Here is a 15,348-nt window from a genome sequence, read left to right as displayed (position 1 = left end):
TACGTGTTACAATTGCAACAAAGCTAGACATATAAAACCGGAATCTCCACTACTAAGGAAAGAGTCTAAGAAGGAAAAGAAACAGGCCATGAAAGCCACTACTTGGGACATGATGAGTACAAGTAGTTTTGAAATTGAATCAAGTGACCAAGAGGTTGCTTATATGTTCTTTATGGCTTAGGATGATGAGGAAAGCTCTTCATCCAAATCCTTAGATAATTCTTATAGTAATTCTTCAAATGAATCCAATGATGAGGGTATGCCATCTTATGAAGAACTACAAAATGATCTATTCAAAGTACATAAGATGCTAATCAAAGTAAATAAACAAAATGCTTCAATAAAGAATAAGAATGAAGGTATAATGAAAGAATTAGAATCCCTTAAGAATGTTGAAAGGGAAAAGGATTCAAGGATCAAGAAAATTGAAAATAAGTATGATGCTGCAATGAAAGAATTAGAAGCTAAAACTCTTGCTGAAAAAGAAAACAACTTGAAAATTAAAGAATTAGAATGCAAGAATGAAAAAATGATAGAAGATCTTAGATCCCTATCCTCTACGGTATATGAGAAAGATATGTATATTTCTGAATTAGAGGATCAAATAAGAAAATTATCTCTAGAGTTAGAGAAATCTCATAAGAAGGTAACAAGAAAGAGATAGAGTTAAATGGTCTCAAAAATCAAATTGAAGATAAAGTAAAAATCATTTATAACTTTACTAAAGGAAATACAAACTTTGACAAAATGGTAGGCTCCCAAAGAATGTCTCTAAACAAAGAAGGCATTGGATTTAATGGAATTGAAAATAAAAAGAAAAGGAATCTTTACATGGGTTATTTCTCAAAAGCCTCCAAAGATAATGCTACCACATCTAGTAATGCCTACACAAATACAATATGTTATCAATGTAAGAAAAAGGGGCATATAAAGTTTGAATGTCCATTTTAGAGAAAAGGAGTGAAAACTAAACAAATATGGAGAGTTAAAGAAGCATCCTTTATCAAACCAATTGGACCCAAGAAAGTATGGGTACCAAGATGAAAGACTTGTTCATAAATAAAAAACTCCATGGATTATGTCATTCCCCTTTAAAAATTGAAAAAGTAACTTAATTCACGATCAACAAACGAACTAGTAGAAAAACTAAAAGATGAGTTTAGAAGCTTATTATAACAAATTCAAAATGACATAGTTGGCAAAATCATAGGATGATTTTTTACAAGTCTTAACTTAAGAAAATATCAAACTGAGCTTATTACATAAGTATTTCAAGTTGATTCAAGTATGATTTTTCATTTTGAAGCTCACTAGGCAAAAAGACTTATAGACCTTAGTATAAAACTTGGAACAAGTTTTTCAAAGTTAAACAAGTTCATATTCCAAGATTAATTGAGAAAAGAAGAGAGAACTCAAAAATATGTTGAAATGAGGAAAATCTACTGACAGACACTGTATGTTCATGAATAGACGACTGGCATGTTTTGAAGTGTTTTAATACAAGTCAGAAGACTGACAGACGACTGTCAAGTAATGGACAGACGATTGCCAGTGACTAGTGAGCCATCTGTGAGTGTTCTACTAGACGACTATTAACCTTCTGTGTATACTGAAAAATTAATTTGTTCATGGACAGACGACTGTCATCATATGGACAGACGATTATCACCCTTCTGTTCATTTTTAAAAACCTGGTTGTTTAGTGACAGACGACTACTCCCTGTTGACAGGCGACTGCATAATTTTTTTTTAAAGATATTTGAGAATGAAATGCTATATGCTACATGCTTACATGCCTATATGATATGCTATATGCTACATGCTTACATGCCTATGCTACATGATATGCTTGACTTGTATTGACAATTTATGGCTCACTATGTTGAAAATTTGAGCACGAGATTATTGAGTATAAGCATGAATTTTGATATGAGATTAATTCTTGATCATGCATGTTATTGATGAATTACATGGATAGACTTACTGCTTTTTATATTGATATCCATGAGCTATGAGAGATATAATGGTTATATTGGTATCCCTGAGTAGTGTATAATGTGATAATGACTTTGGTATCTATAAAGTCTTTGGTATTCACGAATATTTTTGGTATCACATTTTAAAAATTTTAATTGGTATCACAATTTTACAAAACTCACTTGGTATCACAATCTAAAAGTTAAATTTGTCTTTTAAGCATGACAAGTATGATTATATCTATGAGCATAGTATGACATTGATGATATTAGCATAATATTGATATTTGATACATGATGTGAATCAATATTTTGAAATATAGGTTGATGAAAGAAAAATTGATAACAAAACCTGAATGTGTTAAATTTAGGGGGAGTGTTATGTCATATATTATGATTGTTTCCCTATTAATCAATTCAGAGAATTTTCAATTGGTATCATGAATTTTAAATAGATATCATGAATTCAATTTTAAATCAGTATCATAAAATCAACAATTGAAATCTTGAATATTTTCTAAAGGAAAAAGCTATTAGTAAAGCTATGACTATTAAAACACACTACACAAGCTATATTGAAAAATAAATTGAGTGTGTACATATGTTAATATGTATGTTTGATGTTATGCTCAACATGTGATTTTACTTGAACTTAATCATTTTTTTCCTTTTTGATGGATGTCAAAAGGGGGAGAAGTTTTAAGACAAAAATTGACCACAGTATTGCAAATTGCAAAAACTGAGCATGGACATAATATATCAAAAGGAGGAGAAGTACTTGATGTTGATTGATAAACTTGAACTTGAATAAAGTAATGAGCATGATTGTAAAATGAAGTGATGAGCATGATTATAAAAGAGTTTTTGAAATTGATATTGATCTTGCAAATATCGATAAGATGATGCTTATTGAAAGGGGGAGTCTTTTTAAGGCTCACTTCAATTTTTGATTCTTGTTTGTCATCATCAAAAAGGGGGAGATTGTTGGCCTTATAAGGTTTAACATCTTATTTTGATGCTAACAAACAAGTGGATCTTAACATGCTATGTTAAGTGATGTATTGAGGACTAAATGAAGAATGCAAGGTTAAAGAGTTCATGAGAGCTTGTATCTCAGATAAGGATGATTATATCTAGCTTGAAGCATGGATTTCAAGTTTAAAGCCTGAAGATCATGAGAGCATTGATATTAAAGAAACAGCTTTGAAAAACGAAAGCCCAAGTGATCAACATGGAAAGCTCAAAGAAAGATGAAACAAGTATAAAGGCCTCAAGGCATTCAAGAATTGAAAAAGTCTAGGAAATTTCATGTAAGTACTTCAAAGAATTTCAATATGGATGCATGAAGCTCTTAGGTAAATTTATTGGACCTAGATACCTTTGAACATACTTGGAAAATATTTTTATAAGGTCAAAAATTGTTTCAAAAAGGATAGAATCAGTTTTGGAATGAAAAGCACCAAAAAGAGGATTTCTCAAATGCTGTCAATTTTTCTACATCTGCATTGATGTGCATTTTTATCCATCAAAAAATCCTTATTTCAAAATTTGTTCAACATGAAAGTTTTAGGATTTTCTCTTAGCTTTAATTTGACATCAAGATAATCAAATTTTTAGTTACAAATAAAACGTTATGACCAAAATACTAAAGGGTGCTCGAAGCCGACAGCATGATAGACGACTGTCAAGAACTGGATAGTCGACTGCTAGTGCACTTTGAGGCATTTGTGTGGGTTTAGAAAAATGACTGCCACCTTTATGCCCTTTTGTTTTAACTAGATAGATGACTGCCCAAAATGGGCAGTCATCTATCACGCTGCTGTTATGAATTTTCTCATAACGGTCAAATTTTTAAATGGGGTTGTTTGTGGCTCAAAATTTATGGAAACTTAGGGGATACTTCAACACACTTGGGGATCAAGTTATACACTTTTTAAAGTCTATAAATAAGCCTCAAATATCATTGAATCAACACAACCAAGAATTCAAATTCTAAAAAAATTCAAAGTCTCTCTCAAATTGCTCTCAAATTCTCAAGCCTCTCTTTTGCTCTCAAGCTCACATATTGTGCACGAATTCAACTGAGTTTTAGCTGATCTTCTTCCACCAAAATTGTGCTATAAATTCTAAATATTTTAATATTGAAAGAATTAATCGGTGATATACTTCCTTGAGCTTCAAGTTAATTTCCATATTGTGATTTACTTTGAAGTATATTAGTTGTGCTGTAATTGTTGTACTAACCAGCTCTTTGAGGAGCAAGTTCTTTGTACCCATCTATTTGATCTTTATCTTGTAGATTGAAGATTCCATGGGTTGTTAGGATCGTTGTCTAAGTAAGGGGATATTGCTTAGAGAGGCGGGCTCTAGCCTAGTTAAGGAGTGACCGGACGAGGGGATATCGTTTGGAGAAGGCCGACTTTAGCCTTAACCAAGGAGTGTTGTAAAGGTTTGTTCCGCTCATTAAGGGAACAGGTTTAGTGAATCCTTTGGTAGTTTACCAAAGGCGAGGATGTAGGCTAGGTATAACCCGAACCTTGTAAAAATCTCCGTCTCACTCTCTCTTTCTCTACTCTTTATTTTCAGTACATATTTAAATTGTGTGGATGGTTTAAATTGAAAATCATATATACTACGTATATTTGGGAATCAAGTAAACTTAAAGTTTTATTTTGATTTGGGTTGCAGAAACCGCAAGGGAGTACGTTGGTTAAACCATATCTTGTGGAAACCATACGGGAGTACGTTACTTGGTTAAACATCCCAAAGAGAAATTAATTAAGAGTTTATCTGAATTCTAAATATTTGGAAAGAGTAATTGGATTTTATATTGCACATCATATTGAAGAAGCAAATTCATTTATACAAGGCTTGGTTCAAATTTGGCTAATATAAACAAACAACCATCTTAAGTTTTTATATTACATAAGTGTTGTGTATTGGCTTGGTGGTTTGCTTTCTAATTATAGTTAATTGGTTTGGTTGAATGATTGGATGTTTGTATGGTTAAGGATTAAATAAAGAAACTAAGTTCTTGAGTGCTTAACCAATTAAACAAACAAGTTACAAATTCGTTAAAAGAAATAAAATAAGTTTAAGAATTCTAAAAAGGAATTAAAAGAAATTTTTTAAAAGTCCAATTCACCCCCCCTCTTAGGAAGCTATTCCTAATTTCAAGCCTAACTCTATAGTTCCATTTAGATAACTAAGGATTCATTTAATAGCTATTAGATGGGATTCCTTAGGGGCAGCCTGAAACCTAGCACACATACACACACTAAACATAATATCAGGCCTACTAGCATTGAGATATAGAAGACTCCTAATCATGTCACGATACAATTTCATGTCAACAGGGATTCCTTACTCATCTTTATCAAGTTTAATGGAAGAACTCATAGGGTTACCAAGAATTTTACAATCTTCAATATTAAATTTCTTTGGCAAGCCCCTGACATATTTAGATTGGCATATGAAAGTTCCATATTTAGCTTGTTTAATTTGCAGCCCTAAGAAGAAGCTAAGTTCACCCATTATGCTCATTTCAAATGCACTTTGCATGCATTTGGTAAACTCATTACACAACTCATCATTAGTTGCTCCAAAAATGATATCATCCACATAAATTTGAACAGGGAGCATATCATCATTTTTGGATTTGATGAAAAGTGTAGTGTCAATCTTGTCACAGGTAAACCCATTTTCTAGTAAAAAATCCACTAAGCCTCTCATACCAAAATCTAGGAGCTTATTTCAATCCATACAAGGCATTAGACAACCAGTAAACATGATCTGAATACTTATGACTTTCAAAATCAGATGGTTATTCTACATATACTACCTCATCAATATAGCAATTTAGAAAAGCACTTTTAACATCCATTTGAAACAATTTAAAATTTTTAAAAGAGGCATAAGCAAGTAGCATATGAATGGCTTCTAACCTAGCAACAGGAGCATATGTTTCATCAATGTCGATACCCTCCTCCTGATTATAACCTTGGGCAACTAGTCTAGCTTTATTTCTAGTTACTACCCCATTCTCATCTTTCTTATTTCTATATACCCATTTGGTTCCAATAATTGTATAATCATTAGGCTTAGGAACCAGGTTCCACACTTTTCTTCTTTCAAATTGATTAAGTTCTTTTTGCATGGACATCACCCAAGACTCATCCTCTATAGCTTCTTTAATATTTTAGGTTCTTCTTGGGACAAGAAGGTAGAATGACTCACTAGGTTTTTCAAGGAGGATCTTGTGGCTGCACCACGAGATGGTTCACCTATGATTTGATCTATAGGATGGTTCCTAATAAATTTCCAATCTTTAGGCAACCCTTGAATTTCATTTTCATTATTATTATCTTCAAATGATTTATCATTTACTCCTAAATTTTCACTTGCATTGTTTTCAATAGACAATTTATCTAAGCATTTTCTAATATCAATATCATCTTCATCATTTTTCTTAAAAATTGGATTAGATTCATCAAACACAACATGGATAAATTCAATGACAGTCAATGTTCTTTATTGAAAACCCTATATGCTTTACTATTATGAGCATAGCCTAGGAAAATGTTTTCATCAGATTTAGAGTCAAATTTTCCTCGATGTTCAGTATCCCTAAGCACAAAGCATTTACAACCAAAAACATGAAAATAGGAAATATTAGGTTTATGGTTGTTTCACAATTCATAAGGGGTTTTATTAATTAACGATCTAATCAACACCCTATTCATGACATAACAAGCAGTATTTATGGCCTCGGCCCAAAAATATTTAGGTAAGTTATGTTCATTCAGCATAGTTCTACCCATTTCTTGTAATGACCTAATATTTCTTTCTACTACACCATTTTGTTGAGGGGTCCCAGGTGTAGAAAAGTTAAGTGATATGCTCTCTAGGTCACAATAATTTTATATGCCTTCATTCTTAAATTCAGTGTCTCTATCACATCTTATATGAGTTATCTTATAGCCTTTTTCATTTTGAATTCTCCTACAAAGCTTGGTAAACTGTTCACATGATTCATTTTTATGTGAGAGAAATAACACCCATGTGAATCTAGAAAAGTCATCAACAATGACAAAAGCATATGATTTACCACCAAAACTTTGTACAAAATTTGAACCAAACAAATCCAAGGGAAGCATTTCAAGTGGTCTAGTGGTAGATATAAATTTCTTTTTCTTAAAACCAGATTTTGTTTGCTTACCCATTTGACATGCGTCACATATTTTGTCTTTTACAAATGACATTTTAGGTAAGTCTTTTACTAATTCCTTTCTAACAAGTTTTGACAATATGTCCATGCTAGCATGTCCTAAGTGCCTATGCCATAACCAACTAGCTTCATTTATAGCAGAAAAGCAAGTTACTTGTTGTGAAGCTAAGTTATCAAAAGAAATAGTACAAACATTTTCATGACGATCTGCAATAAAAAGAACTTTGTGATTTGATTTATTTTCAACTATGCATTTATCATTTTCAAATTATACTTTATATCCTTTATCACATATTTGACTTATGCTCAGTAATTATGCTTCAGCCCATTAACCAGTAAAACATTATCGATAGTAAGGGAAGGATCACTACCAATTATTGACCTTATAGGTCATACCCTATTTTTATTATAACAAATACTCTGGTATTTAATATCTATCAAGTTTGTGTGCAGGTTCATATAAGATTGATCATTTGATGGCACGTGAAAACTTGAATACTAAAGATCCAGAAGATTTATTTTATATTGTAATTCATGTTATATTTTGGGTCTGTATAATTTCATTTCAAAGGTCTATAATAATCTCTGCATGTCATTAATGTAGGATTTGTAAGCTCAAAATGACCGTAGATTGACCATAGGGACTGAATGACTTTAAGGCACCTTCGGTCGACCAACGCCAGGTTTTTGGGCGTACTTGAAAAGATCCTAGGTTCCCACACATTGTACACGAAGTCCCCATAATCACTTACATTATCAGGGGAAAGAATTGAATTAAAAATTGGACTTAATAGGAAAATATGTGAGAGGTCGGGCGACCGAACCCTTGGAGTTCAAAACTCCTCAGGCGCCCAAACCGCTGGAAAGTCAGTAGTTTGACCTGGGTTCGGGCTACCAAACCAAGAATAAATGTATCGCCCTCAGGCAACTGAACCTCTGTCAGGGTGCTTTTCACCAACTTGGGCTACCGAATAATTTAGTTCAAAAAGAGCCCTAGGTGACCAAACACATGAGTTTGGGCGATCGAACTAAGGACCGGGCACTCGAAGTCACGAACAAAGGCTACTAACTTTGTTTCAAGCTGCCAACGCATGACACAGGTGACCGAACTTATTTGAATATCTTTTAAAGTTATATCTATTCGGGTGACCGAACCTCGGTTCAGCCACCCGAACTTCAGCGGGTTAAAATTAATTTAACCGTGGTAAAAACGGGTTAAGTTGGGTTAAGTGGGTTTAAACATTTTGAATTTTTTATAATAATTCCTAACTAGTCCCAAAAGGTTATAATTTTACCCTTGCCTATAAATATGGGTTCATTTATGAGGATTAGTGTGAGATTACCTAAAATATTTAGCAAAAATCCTCTCTATCTCAAAATCTCATTTTACCCAAATACTCTCAAATTTCTTTTCCCTTGATACATTTTAGTATTGTGAGAGTATATTGGTTGTGCTAGTGTATATTAGGCATTGCTACTACTCTCAATGTACATATGTGATTGAGATATTATTTTTGGGGAGTTTAGCTTAGGTTTATCCCATAAATTTTCATACTATAAATCTTGTGTTAGGATAACCTAGTAAGCTTAGGATATTGGCATTGTTATTGCAAGTGTCCAATAGCTTGGTTTTTTTTTTTATGCAAATATTTTTCGAACAAACAAAATATTTTCAAACTAGTATTGTGCATATGTCATTAAGGAAAATCTTCTTGAACTAGTTTGATTATCTAATTCATATCTTTGGAATATTGATTTGCTGCTGAACTGTGCATTGCTTAGATTCCAAGATACTGCTTGTTTTGAACACTCTTGATAATATCATTGATTATATTGTATTGAGTGTTATTAGCACAACTATTTGCATCATTAAGCTTACATGACCTACATTATTTATGTGTATATGATTGCGCATACTGGGTACATATCCACTTTACATGAAAGCATAATCACTGTACTGGTTACTTTGTGAAAAATACTGTTGTACTTCTAGGCGTGGCTTGAGGGGGCGGTAATCTAGCCCAGGAAGGATTGTGTAAAGGTTAGGGTCAGCCCTGTGAATTTGACCTAGGGCCTTCTCCGCCCCGCAAGAAGAGTTTGTAAAGGTTGAGGTTAGTTCTGTGCTAATTGACCTGATTGTATTAGGTGTCGCTCCACCCATTAAGTGAGCCATTAGTGGAATTCTCGGGCTTGCGAGCTACATGCGGGGATGTAGGCACAGTTGGCTAAACCCTGATAACATTTCGTGCATGTTCTTTACATTTCTGCAATGTATTTATTGCATGTGTATGTTTTATTATGAATGATGTGTATGGTTTAAATTTCCACATATTATATTAATTTGCACATTTGGGATAGCATAGACTAACCCTAGGTTGTGATATTCTACTAACATCTGGTTAAACATAGGAATAAGTTTTAAAATGCCAATTCACCCCCTCTCTTGGGAATACACCAAAGTTAACACCAACCTTACCTACACCGATGATGCGTCCCTTTGCATTGTTGCCGAACGTCATATATCCTCCATCCTTGGGAATGATTGACACGAAAATTTCCCTTATCGTTGGTCATGTGTCGTGAGCACCCGCTATCCAGGTACCACCTGTCCTTGGAAGAGGATGATCATAAACATACCTGCAAAATAGACTATGTAACTTATGCTGGTCCCTAAATTTTGTTGGGTCCATGGGGGTTAGTAACTGGATCACTCTTAGCTATCCATACTTTTCTAATTTTCACACGCTTGTTCCTAAGTGGACAGTCAATTTGAATATGCCCAATTTGTTTGCATTTAAAACATTTCATTCTGCACTTAGGATCTTTAGGAGGGACTTGAGATTTTGATTCACACGTGAAATGTCCCATGTAAAGATCAGGTCGTCTAACATTTTCAACACCATTAAAACCTAGACCCTCTTTACTTAAAGAATTTCTTTGGGCACCAAGTAGTTTTTCAAAATTGTGTTTGCCCTCGGTGAATTTAAAAATGATTTTGGAGTTGTTCTCCAATTTCCTCTAAAGTTTAGCAATAGTCACATCTTTCTTTTTCAAAATAAAAGCATGAGAGGTTTTTGCAATATCAAACAGTTTTGACCAATTTTAAATTTTTTTTTTCAAATCATCATTTTCTTTGGTCATTTTTCTTAACAGCTTAGATACACAAATATATTCACATTGTAATTCTCTAAATGTAGGCATGCAATCAGAATCACAATCATCAGATGAATAATATGAAGACAATGAACAAGAAAATGATACCTCATCACCATGTGCCATCAAGCACAGATTAGTGACCTCTGAGTCATTTTGGTTTGATTCCGAGTCACTGCTGGTCAATTTATCCCATGAAGTGCCTGCTTTCATGGCTTTCTTCTTTTTCTTAGCCTTCTTTTCCAGTAGTGGGCTGTCTGGTTTGATATGCCTGACTTTGTTTCAATTGTAACATATGAGAGCATTTTATTTTTCTTTTCTTTTGCTAGACTCTCCCTTCTCAGATGTAGACTGCCTAAATTTTTTGTATGGCTTTCTATTCTTCCTAAAGAATGTACTAAATTTTCTAGTTAGCATTGCCATGTCATCATCAGTGTCGGGTTCAATGCATTCACTAGAAGTGTTAGTGGAGGTTTTTAATGCAGTCACTTTCTTCGCCCTATTGTGTTCATTGAGTCTCTTATTTATGGCTAATTCATAGGTGATCAGGGAACCTATCAATTCATCTAGAGTCATGGCCTTAAGGTCTCTACCCGCAGCAATGGCCGTAGCCTTGGCTTCCCAAATAGGAGGTAAGCCTCTAAGGATCTTCCTAATCATCTCATATGTGGGACAAGTCTTACCTAATGCATGCAATGAGTTTATGATGTATGTGAACCTAGTGTACATGCTCTGAATGGACTCACCTACATTCATCCTAAAGGCCTCATATTCACTAGTCAATGTATCTATCCTACTATCTTTCACATCCCTAGTACCCTCATATGTGACTTCTAACTTATCCCAGCTTTCTTTCGCAGTAGAACTTGCCATTATTCTATTAAAATTCATTTACATCAAGACTACAATATAGAATGTTCATAGCAGTGACATTTAAACTAACAGCTTTCATATCATCATCATCATATTCTTCCTCAGTCTTAGGAACACTAGTTGTACCCTCTGTTTTCATAGGGATATAATTTCCCTTATAGACGATCCTCCACACCTTCCAATCAGCATTTTGGAGGTAGATGCGCACCCTCTACTTCCAGAAGGTTTAATTAACACCACTGAAAACCGAAGGTCATGTGGAAGATGGCCCCTCAAGGAAAGGGGTCACAGAGCTGTGAGTCATATATGATCTTTTGCAAAATAACTTCTAGTCTATGCTACATGACTCCGATACCAATTGTTAGCTTTACCGTGATCTCAAGAGGGGGGTGAATTGGTACTTTTAAAATTTATGCCCTAGGTGAGTATCTAAATAGCAGTATATTCACAACCCTATGGTCAATCTAGTGCAAGTAAAGTAAGTCAATGATAATATGTACCGAAAATTAAATAATGCAATTTAATTAACTACGCATGCACTGAGAAGCAGTAAAGGAAATTGCACACAAAAATGTTAACAAGGTTTGGCCAATTGCCTACGCCCCCGGCTTGGCTAACAAGCACAAGGATTACCACTGTAATTTCTCACTTAAATGGGTGGAGCGGCACCTAAACAAACCAGGTCAATTAGCATAGGGCTAACCTCAACCTTTACAATCAATCCTTACTGAATTGGATTACCGCCCCCTGAGGCCACGCCTGGAAACACTCAGTATGTTCACAACAATGAAATTGGTACAGTGATTATGCCTTCGTGTAAAGAAGATGTGTACCCAATCTAAGCAATCACATACACCACCAAATGATATAATGAAGTCAGATCAATGTGGTCTTAGATATTTACTCTCAAATATTTATATGAGCAATGTAATTAGTGCGTAAGAGTGCAAACAATATGATCTTTGTATCACAAATAATATTTGTTAGCTTTACCATGATCCCAAGACGGGGGGTAAATTGGTATTTTCAAAATATAATCCCTAGGTAAATATCCTAGCAACAATATATTCACAACCCTATGGTCAATCTAGTACAAGTAATATAAATATATGCCAGAAATTAAATAAAGCAGTTTAATTAAGAACACATGCACAGAAAAGCAGTAAACTAAAAGTGACACGCAGAGATGTTATTGAGGTTTAGCCAATTGCCTACATCGCCGCCTTGGCCAACAAGCACAAGGATTACCATTATACTTTGCTCACTTAAATGGGCGGAGCGACACCTAAAAAACTAGGTCAATTAGCACAAGGCTGACCTCAACCTTTATAACCAATCCTTACCAGGTTGGATTACCGCCCCCTCAGGTCACGTCTAGAAACACTCAGATTTTACAATCAAAGAATATTAGAACAGTGATTATGCTTTCGTGTAAAGTAGACATGTACCCAGATACGCTTAATCACATACACCACACAATGATTTAATATGTAAGCTCAATGTGGTTTAATATATATCAACTCTCAAATATATTTGCTATCGATGTAATTAGTGCATGAGAGTGCAAACCTATATGATCTTTGTATCACAAGATGTTCAATCTAAGTGCTCAAACAAAGATATCAATCGAGTCTCAAATATTCCAATCAGCAGAATATCTCAATCGTGTAAATATCAAATAATGTATATGCTTGGTTTATAAAAGATGTTTAATCTTTGTATTTAGCAAATGATGGGTAAATCAATGAATATTGCAACAAAAATTAATATCACATAAAAAAATAACCTTTCAAAAGTATGTCAAGATAAATCACCCAAGATATTTGAGAAGGTTTTGAAAAAGTTTTTGCAATCCAAAATCAAATACAAATTTCCCAAGATATTGCAACGAATACGCAATACTCAGAAGTTTAATACAAGTCTTCTTAGGAGAGACTTATTAACAAAGTCCCCTAAGAACATTTAGGTTTGGCTCTCAAGAAAAATGAATCAATTAATCAAAACAAGGAGAGCAAACCTTTCAAAATAATCACTTAATCAACTTATAGAGAGTTTAGACAAGAATTGAAGGTAAGTATGAGTGATATGGAGTGTAAAAATGAGTGCATGAATTTAGAGCTTAAGAGAGAATTTCTTAATCAAGTTGGCTAATCTCATTACAAATCATCCCAAACGAAGGGGTATAAATAGACTCCCCTTGAATTATAACCGTTAGGGACAAGGTTGGGATTATTAGAAAAGATTTAATGATTTTTAAATTATTTTAAACATGTTTAACCGAGTTAACCACAGTAAAAATTAGGTCCAACCTGAGAGCACCGGTCGACCAAGACAAGTTCAGTCGACCGAAGTTCTTGGGGTTCGGTCTACCGGGCCAAAAATGAACTGCCGGTTTGATCAACCGAACATGTAGGTCCGAGGGCGATTTTTCAAATTAATGAGGTTTGGTCGACCAGGGCCATTTTGAACTTTACTGGTCGGTCGACCAGACCCTTAGGTTCCTACACGTGGGAACTCGGTCAACTAGGAAGTCAAAATGTTGACTCCAGGGATGTTCAGTCAACCGGGGCCATTTGAACTACAAGAGTTTAGTTGACCAGGATCTTAGACCAGGTTCGGATGACCAGGCTACAAATATACTAGAATGCTCGGTCGACCGAAGGTGCACATTTTGTGCATATCGGTCCTATTTCATTCAACAAGCACCCTATTCAAAAGTCTAATACATACATGTATAGTGAATGTCCTAAGGTCTTTTCTAAGTCTAGTTTCATTTATGTTTCAGTTAGAGCTTACCTATTAGACCATGCATGTGAGGTGTGTGGTTATTACAAACAAAATGCCCTAATTAGCTATTACAGACCCTTTACATGAATAAAATATATTACAACATAAAATATTGGGTCTTCAATCTTCACTTTCTTTATGTGCATCATGATCTGTCAATTTAAGTTCCTGCATATAATCTTATACACCCATTAGATATAATGAGTATTTGCCATTATCAAAACCGGGCATGACCTATAAGGTCAACATTCTCCCCCTTTTTGATGATGACAAATACAACTAGCAAAAATATGGCTATAAGCCTAAGAAGGCTCCCCTTATCAATATGCATCCAATTATTTTAACGAAATTACTTTTACCCATATATTTTTTCCCTCTCCATCTCCCCCTTTTGACAACAGAAAAAAGGGCTATAAGAGCTAATTACTCTAGGCAATGAGTACGTACTACATTTATACAATATAAGTTTTGCAAAGATTTTGAAGAACTTTTGGCAGAGTATTGTTTGGAAATTGGACTTTCCAAAATAAATCCTGTATAAATAGTAACCTGTTTGATTTTATATATCCTAGCAGTTTTCCCACAACTACTCAAACAGTTCAGTATGATCCAACAATCAAACATAAATTCCAATATCATTATGAAGTGGACAAAAGAGTTGTGCAACACAAGCAATAATTGATATGCATAAAGTTCAATATGATCATGCTATAGATATAAGAGACATACACACAAGCAATAGTGAATAGTGAAAATTCATCAAGTCTAATCCACTAAGACATGTTAACAATAATATAAGTTGTGAAGACTTTTAAATTTAAATTTAACTTGAGAGCTCCCCCTAAATTTATGCAAACCATGAAACATCTAAGAAGCCTCTCTACTATGCATTAGATCTAACTCACGTCTAATTTGTATGAACCTATCCTTACGTGAATATGTCCACCCACTGTTCATTTGTGCATACAAACTCAAGAGCCACATCTCCTTTTTGCACATGATCACGAAAAAAATGATGTCTAATCTCAATGTGTCTAGTTTGTGAATGTGAGATAGGATTTTTAGAGATGTTGATTGCACTAGTATTATCACATTTAATCGATATTATATCATAGTGTAATCCAAAATCCACAAGTTGTTGTTTCATATAAAGAGTTTGGGCACAACAACTTCCAGCCACAATATATTCAGCTTTGGCTGTGGATAAGGCAACTGAGTTTTGTTTCTTGGAGAACCAAGAAACAAGAGATTGTCCCAAATAGTGACAAGTTTCATTGGTACTTTTTCTACCAACCTTACTACCCGCAAAATCAACATTAGTATAACTAACAA

This window comes from Malania oleifera, chromosome 3, assembly GCF_029873635.1.
Source record: "Malania oleifera isolate guangnan ecotype guangnan chromosome 3, ASM2987363v1, whole genome shotgun sequence".
NCBI lineage: Eukaryota > Viridiplantae > Streptophyta > Magnoliopsida > Santalales > Ximeniaceae > Malania > Malania oleifera.
The sequence above is the reverse complement of the archived record's forward strand: the minus strand, read 5'-3'. Positions refer to the sequence as shown.